The sequence below is a fragment of the Sarcophilus harrisii genome, chromosome X (genome assembly GCF_902635505.1).
Source record: "Sarcophilus harrisii chromosome X, mSarHar1.11, whole genome shotgun sequence".
In the NCBI taxonomy this organism is placed as follows: Eukaryota; Metazoa; Chordata; class Mammalia; order Dasyuromorphia; family Dasyuridae; genus Sarcophilus; species Sarcophilus harrisii.
Window position 1 is genome coordinate 38,012,179 of NC_045432.1, and position 9,395 is coordinate 38,021,573.

Here is a 9,395-nt window from a genome sequence, read left to right on the forward strand (position 1 = left end):
CCAAACCCCTCATTTAACAAATTAGGAAACTGAGTTTAGTGCAACAGGCAACTGATTTGCCCAAAGTCACATAAGTAAGTAAGCACCAGATAGCATCTCACACTAGAGTCAATATTCCATTAATGAACCATTAAAAAACTCCCTCTCGTGCTTATTTTTAATCTGGATCTTGATATTACCTCTTTCCTCTTAAATATAAATATCATTTTGAACCCTGTTGTCCTAAAACTATGGACATTTTTTTCTTCCTTCAACTTAGAGGTTCCACTGATAGACATATACTCAAAGAGGTCAAAGACAAAAAAAAGGTCATGTATCTAATAGACACATATATATACATATATATAACACACATAAATATATATATATATATATTATATGTATGTATGTACTCATTGAAGCATTTTTTGTAATACCAAAGAATTGGAAATGGAGTAGATGCCCAATAATTGGGAAATCACTGCACAAGTTATGGTACAGGAAAATAATGAAATCTCATTGCATTGTGAGAAATGATAAATAGGAAGACTCGAAAGATGCAAGGACAGATGTAGGTGACCTGAGGGAGAGTGAGTAAGCAAAACCAGGAAAACAATATGAATAATGGCTACAACGATATAGATGAAAAGGGGAGAGGAGGAGGAGCAGCTTAATATAAATAAACTATAATGTCCACGTTTGGATCCTAGAGTAGGAACAAATGTATCCTCCCTTCTTTCTTTGCAAAGGTGGAAAGACCATGGGTGGAGAATATTCCATTTTTATTAGACATCTTTTTTCTCTTTTTTTGAAAAACTTTTTTATTATAATAGACGGTTAGGTTATAGGGGAAGGAATAAGGATATATTTGGAAATCAATGTAACACAGACAAAAGATAACCATTTTTCAAAAATTGTCTTCTCAAAGAGAATGTTATTTTTGCTCCCCCTCTTTTGTCATAAAGGGTGACATTGGATTTAAAGTATTATCCCTGAGGTAGAGACTGATGGCTTTCTCCAAAAGAAAAAAAAAGCCATTGCCATAGGTGACAAAATGGATATCAACAAGCTTCTGAACTCAGTGAGCACTGTCTGGTTTCTGAAAAAAAGGTCCTAAATGAAACAGCTGTGTTTGCACAGCCTCAAAAGCAGAGAATCCCATAATCCCAGATCTGGAAGGGACCTTGGGTGACCATCTGGTCCAGTTTCTGCCTTCAGGCAGGTCAATGAGTAAATCAATGGACAATTTTTAGATTTTTTTCTTAATTTCCTAGAGATAACTGCCTCCCCCACCATCCCCAGTGGCTTTGGGTTGGGTGAAAGAGAGGAGGAATGGAAAAAAGGTATAAACTTTAAAATAGTTTTAACAGAGAATACGTAGTAGGAGTTTAACAAAAGAATGAGTGATTGGAAGGGATGATCCTATGGTACATATTTTCCTTTTTTTTCCTTTTTCAAATCGAGTTGCTTTCCCAGAGGCATGTTAAAAAAAATTACAGACACCAAAGTTCTTGGAGAAAAATCTTTGTTTGCTCAAGCGTTTCCTAATAAATTCAATGTTTTATTCTTTTCTGCCTCTTTTTATCCATTTGATGCTGTGTGCTCAGAGTTAAAACACTAGCTAAGTTCTTCATACTTCTATGCAGCTCCCTGCTTCCCATTGTTGAAGGGTTTGTATCCCTCCTGGAGATCTGACCAATAGCACAGGGCCCTTTTTTCCCCTGGCGGTTAAGTCCCCTATACCATTCCCTTGTAACTATGTTTTCCTAATATCTTTATCCCTATGCTTTGGGCCATATGTGTACAAAATTACTTGGCAAAACAGTATGAGATCAGGTGCTTCTGCGACTGCTCCTCTATACTGTTCTCTCAGGCAAGCTGCTTTCCCGACCCTTCTCAATTTTGTATTAGCTTGGAGCATCAACTCACTGTTCTCTACTGACTTATTAGACTTCTTCTGCTTGGCCCCAGAGGGCAGAACAATGAGCAGCTGGTGGAAGCTACAGGGAGGAAGATTTCTGCTCAATTGAAAGAAGTTTCCTAACAATCCAGAGCTATCCAAAAGTGGAAGGAACTAGAGCTGGGGGAGAAAGAAGGGTCCGAGGGGCCGCTAGGAAACTCAGGGAGAGACAGGAGTGGGCTTTCCATTACTGAATATTTTCAAAAGTTGCTATCCCTATTTTCTTTCCTTTGATCTTTTTATCATGAATAATTCCATCAATATGTTTAAAAGAATTGCACATGTTTAACCTATGATTGCTTGCTGGCTTGGGGAGGAGATATGAGGGGAGAGAGGGAGAAAAATTTTGAATATAAGGTTTTGTAAAAGTGAATGGTGAAAACTATCTTTGCATGTATTTGAAAAAATAAAATGCTATAAAAATAAATAAATGAGTAAAAAAACAAACAAAAAAAACCCAAAACAGATAATTCCATCCAACAACCATTTTGTGAGATCCTAATGTATGCAAGACTTTTACCTTCTAAGACACCTTGTCACTTCTGGGTTCAGATTTAGCCTCTTTTGTCTCTTTGTGAGTCGCCTTTCAATTTTTCCTGAAATTCACCTGGCAAATTCTTTATTCTGCCTTTGGTTTAAGCCTTGGTTTTCTATTTTCTGTTACCCTTCTTTGTCAAAGCTCTGTGGCTTCCTCTCCGGAGCCTCACCTGCTCCTTCAGCTGAGGAAACTAAGAACTAAAAATCTCAGCCCCTGTTTGTGTTAGACTTGAGGCATATAGCCATAACACACACACACACACACACACACACACACACACACACACACACATCCCATCGGGAGAAGAAGGCATACAGAGCTGAGAGAAAACAAGTGGGCAACAGAAACAGTTTCATTTCACATTCCAGGAGGGCTAGACAAGATCCCTGGCATTAGCTTTTTCTCCCCTTCTTTTATTCTGCCTTGTAGGTCTTCTGTCCCCCTCCCAGCAAAATATATCCCAGAATCCTCATCCCCTGGGTCCCAAGAATCTACCTCAATAGCCCATTTCAGTATTTTCCATACCATGACAGTTAAGTTTTTTTAACTGACATTTTTCATACTCGGTTCTAAAAGCCATTTCCTAATGTTCAACTCCATAAAGCTTCTTAGAAGAGAGAAGACATTTTAAAGATGTCTTCTGTGTCAAAGGGCCACAATTACTATCCCTTCCACTAAATTCAATTCCCAAAACATTTATTGAGAGCCTTCTATGTGCCAAACACTATTTAAGGCATTGGTAATAAATATAAATACCAAAAAAAAAAAAGATTGCCCTCAAAGAACTTGCATTCTATTGACCTCAGAGCCCATTGTGGCGATGATGGTGCTCTTGACTTGGGCAACTGTCCAGAGGCCTTGATTTGGAATTATCTCTGACACAATGGAAACAAGCAGACCTCAGAAAGAGACAATATCAGCAAACAATTCCTAAGCACCTCCAATGTGTTGGGTATTGTAGTTCCTTAAAAGTAATCTTTGAACCAGGAGATCATTGTACATGGCAAGAGCAAAAATGCATGATGCTCAATTCTGATGGACATGGCTCTTTTCATCAGCGGGGTGATTCAGGCCAGTGCCAATGGTCTTGTGATGGAGAGAGCCATCTGCATCCAGAGAGAGGAGTGTGGAGACTTAGGGTGGACCACAAGATAGCATTCTCACTCTCTCTGTTGTTATTTGCTTGTTTTTTTGTCACTTTTCCCCCTTTTGATCTGATTTTTCTTATGCATCATGATAATTGTGGAAATATGTACAGAAGAATTGCCCATGTTTAACATATATTGGATTACTTGCTGTCTAGGCGAGGAGGTGGGAGAGAAGAGGGGAAAAAAATTGGAACACAAGGTTTTGTAAGTGTGGTTATTGAAAACTATGCATATGTTTTGAAAATAAAAAGTTTTAATTTAAAAGAGAAATTTTAAAAGAGTAGTCTTTAACCTTCATTCAACTAAATGCTTAATAAATTGCTTGTTGACCTATTGACTGCTATATTAAATGTTTTGGATACAGAGGAGAATAAAAAACAATCTCCACCCAGGAGGGAGTCACAGACAAGTTGGAGAGAGGGGCAGAGGATTGTAGTTTTAGAGCTATAAAAGATCATAAAGGTCATCTAGTTCAACTCTTTGGTTTTACAATGAAGGAAACTGAGGCTCAGGGAGGTGAAATGCCTTCCTCCTCCAAGGTTATCTTCATCTACTCTATATACCTCTTTATATACATGATATACATTAGAATACGAGCTCTATGATGACAGGAACAATTCTTACCTTTCTTTATATGCCCAGAACCTGTAAGCATTTAATAAATGCTTATTGATTGCATTATTCCCAAGGTCACACAGACAATATTAGAAATATTAACACATAACAACCCTACTAAGTGCATGCATACATACATACATACGATAAATCCTGAAGAGTTCAAAGGAAGAAGAGATGAAGGAGAGCCAAGGGCAATCTGGGAAGCCTGCTTGGAAGAGGTGGTATCTAAACTGAGCCTCAAAAGAAAGGCCAGATTTAGACCAAGGGAGCCATTGGTTTAAGAAAAGGGACAGAGAGCTTAGCTCTGGGGGAAAAAGGGAAAGTAAGAGGGAATAGATACACTGATGAAGAAACCCAGGTTTTTGAAATGATCCTAGATTTAGAGGTGGACCTCAAAAGTCAGCTATTCAAAATACCTCATCAGAAAACTGACCCCCACAAGGACAAAGAGTAGCAAGTAGGAGAGGCAGCTTTCAAACCTTTGAGTCCAAATCCAACATGCTTTACCACACTCAAAGCATTCATTTGGGTTAGCGTCCATCTTCCCAGAAAACAGGGGCCAACATCATATACTGATTGAAACCAAGGGAAGAAAAAGTCTGCTTGGGGACTTGAGAAAGAAGGAAGTTTAGAATAGCAGTAGGGAAAATGCAGCTAGAGCTTAAAAGCAAGACAAAGGAAGTTTGATCAGTTCCAGCAGGCCTAACTGCTACTCAAATAGGGTCCAAATGGATACACATTCAGCTTCTGCTAAGCTACAATTAAGCTGCTGTGGCAGAGCTGAAGGGGCCTTAGAGATCTTGACCTTCTGATATTCTATATGAGTCTGGGTATTACCTATGAGTAAATATGAGAGGGGTAAATCAAATTGCAAGAGGGCCCTTTGTTCTACTTCATGGAATAAATTGTCATTAAAGACAGTTGCTTGGCTAAGCCCAGAATGCCTGTCATTAAGGAATGAATCCTATCTATTCATGAAAGCAGAACCTTGGGGACCTCTGCTGGGAAACACTGTTAGCAATGAATTTGAGTTATTATTTTTATGGATTTGAACCAGTCATCATGAGAATCATTTAGCTTTGTTCAAATAAACACTATGTATTCGGAGCTCTGAATAGTCCCAGGAACCCGAGGGCACGCACATTAGTGTCCCCATTTTACAGAGAAGGAAACTGAGAGCCAGATGGATAAAATTCAAAGATTCATAGATTTAGCTCTGGAAGGAACCCAGAGATCTAGTGATCCATTTTCAGATCTAGAGCTGGGAGGGCCTTCATAGGCCATTTAGTCCAATTCCCTCATTTTATATATGGGGAAACTGAGGCCCAAAGAAGGACAAAGATTTGCCTGGGGACACACAGATAGTAAGGAACAGAACTGGAATTTGAACTCATGTCTTTCAACTTCAAATCCAGGTCATTGTTCACTGAAGTAACTTGTGAGACTTGAATCCAGGTAACCCCACATCCTGCTGCCTCCTTTAATAAATGGCAGGACTGAACAGTCAGTATTACCAGTTGTACATTATACAGTCTAATACAATTGAATATACTATAATTCTGACTATTTCATGAATTCCACTTGCAGTATGGGAACGCTTTGTGTACTTTCCCACAGGATCTCTGATCTCTCCTTATTGGAGTCTCCAAAGGGTATTTCCAAAAATTTAACAGTTTGCTCTCATTCTCCCTTCTAGAAGAGCATAGATAATATCTCTCCATTGAAAGCAACCTGGGTTTCATAAAAATCTGCCAGACAGCCCTGTTTGTAGTGGCTAGAAGCTGGAAAATGAATGGATGCCCATCAATTGGAAGATGGTTGGGTAAATTGTGGTATATGAATGTTATGGAATATTATTGTTCTGTAAGAAAGGACCAGCAGGATGAATACAGAGAGGCTTGGAGAGACTTACATGAACTGATGCTGAGTGAAATGAGCAGAACCAGGAGATCATTATATACGTCAACAACGATACTATATGAAGATGTACTCTGATGGAAGTGGATTTCTTCGACAAAGAGAAGAGCTAACTCAGTTTCAATTGATCAGAGATGGACAGAAGCAGCTACACCCAAAGAAAGAACACTGGGAAATGAGTGTAAACTGTTTGCATTTTTGTTTTTCTTCCCAGGTTATTTTTACCTTCTGAATCCAATTCTCCCTGAGCAACAAGAAAACTGTTCGGTTCTGCACACGTATATTGTATCTAGGATATACTGTAACCTATTTAACATGTATAGGACTGCTTGCCATCTGGGGGAGGGGGTGGAGGGAGGGAGGGGAAAAATCGGAACAGAAGTGAGTGCAAAGGATAATGTTGTAAAAAATTACTCTGGCATGGGTTCTGTCAATAAAAAGTTATTACATTAAAAAAAATCTGCCAGAAAATAGCACTTAATTTTCCTTTTTTCCTTTGGTTCTCAGTTAGAAGTTACAAAAAAAGGCATATCAGAGGTCATTCAGTACAACCTATAGCTGAGTGCAAATTTGCTTTACAACATACCCAAGTAGCCATCCAACCTCCATTTGAAGACCTCCAAAGACTGTGGAATCACTGTCTGAAAGGCAGAAAGCCACAGAGAAGAGAGTAAGAAAGACTTGGGTGTAAATCCTACCTCAGACCCTTACTGAGTTACCCTGGGTAAGCCACTTAATACAGCTGGGCCACAGTTTCCTCATTTCTAAATGAGAATAATAGCATCAACCTCAAAGTCACAATCTCTTCAGATTTCTATTTCCTTATTTGTAAGATATGACTAACTGTAGCACCAGTTTCATAGCCACCTAACCTCCTTGGATCTCAATTCCCTCTTCTCTAAAACAGATGTAATTATAGCACCAGTCTCACCAAGTTGTTCTGAGAACCAAATGAGAGAATGGACTACAGATGTGTGAGACAGACAGTGGTAGACATGCAATGTGTTCATTTGTTCTGCTTGACTTACAGAGTTGACTTTATAGGGTAGAAAAATCATTAGAAAGCAAGAGAGAAAAAAATTAATTTAAAAAAAGAGAGAGGAAAGATAATTTAAGAATTATAGGATTACCTGGAAACCATAATGAAAGAAAGAGCCTACATGTCATTTTTCAGGAAATTATCAAGGAAAACTGCCCTGATATCCTACAACCAGAGGGTAAAAGAAAAATGGAAGGAATCTACCAAACACCACATGAAAGATATCCCAAAATGAAAACTTCCAGGAATATTATATCCAAATTCCAGAGCTCCCACATCAGAGTATATACTTCAACAGCCATAAAGCAACCATTCAAATACCAATTCAAATGAAGCCATGCTCAGGATCACACAAGAGCTAGTGGCTACCATATTTAAAAAGTGAAAGACTTGGAGTATGATATTCTGGAAGGTAAATGAGCTGGTATTATAACCAAGAGTAATCTACCCAGAAAAGTTGGGTATAATTCTTCAAGGAAAAAATGGATATTTAATGAAATTGAGAACTTTCAAAAAAAAAAAGCAGAAATTCTAAGTGCATCTTTCTCAGACTATAATGAAGTAAAAATGATATTTAATAAAAAGCTGCAGAAGCATACATTAAAAGTTAATTGGAAACAAGATAATCTAATCCTAAAGAATGTTTGTCAAAAAGCAAATGATAGAAACAAGCAATACTTTCATTAAAGAGAATGACAACAATAAGACAACATTCCAAAATTTGTGGGACGCAACCAAAGTAGTACTTAAGGGAAAATCCATGTCTCTAAATGTGTATATCAACGAAAAAGAAAAAGAGAAGATCAATGAATTGGGCACTCAACTGAAAAAAAAAAAAACTTGGGGAAAAAAACAAGTTAAAAATCCCCAATCAAATACCAAAATAGAAATCTTGAAAATCAAAGGAGAGGTTAAAAAAAATTGAAAGTAAAAAAAATTGAACTAATAAACAAAACTAGAAGCTGGTTTTATGGGAAAAGTCAGTAAAGTAGATAAACCCTTGGTGTTAAAAAGAATTTTAAAAAATTACTAGTATCAAAAATGAAAAGGGTGAATACACCACCAATGAAAGTACAATTGAAGCAATTAATAGGAGCTATTTTGCCCAATTGTATGCCAGTAAAAATAACAATCTAAGTGAAATGGGTGAATATTTACAAATTTTACAAAAATATAAACTGCCTGTATTAACAAAGGAGGAAATAGAAAACTTTAAAATCCCTATCTTTAAAAAAAGAAAAAAAAAAGAAATTGAACAAATCACAAATGAACTCCCTAAGAAAAAATGCCCAGGACTAGATGAATTCACCATGCAAATTCACCATCCCAATATGATATAAAGTATTTGGAAAAAATAGGCGAAGAAAGAGCCCTACAACATTTTGCTTTTATGACAGAGGTATAGTTTTGATAACTAAACCAGGGAGAGCAAAAATAGAGAAAGAAAACTATAGACCAATTTCCTTAATGAATATTGATGCAAAAATTTTCAATAAAATACTAGCACTAAAAAAAATTCCAGCAACATATCACAAGGATCATACACTATGACCTGGTGGGATTTATAACTGGAATGCAGGGCTGGTTCCAGATTAATTAGTAAAACTATCAGCATAATTGACCACATCAATAACAATAAGAATAGCTAGCATATCTATAGCCCTTTAAAGATTTGCAAAGTACTTTCCATATGTTTTTTCATTTGTTCCTCACAGCAACCCCAAGAAGTAGGTACTATTGTTATTCCCTTTTACAGATGTAGAAACTGAGGGTCAGAGAGGTGAACTAATTTGTTCAGGTTCAAAGAGCTAATAAATGTCTGAGAACATGAGTAAAATGTCTACCACTCTATCTACTATACCACCAGTATGGAGATAAAATGGAGATAATAGCACCAACGTCAAAACCAACTTAACCCATTTGGGCCTAAATTTTCTCATCTGTAAGTTGAACATAATTCAATTTATATATAAATTGAGTCGGGTTTTTTTAAATAGTAGCAACTTCAGTGAAAATAATCTCTCATATTTCTCAATCTCCTTAAGGTATATAGCCACCTACCCCAGCCCCCTTAGGTAAGTAGTTCAAGTGTTAGCATCCCCCATTTTGCAACTGAGAGAAGCGGATAGACTTCCCTGGAGTCACAGAAAACTAGCCTAAGGAGGGTGGCTACCCAAACTTCCCAGACTTCTAATT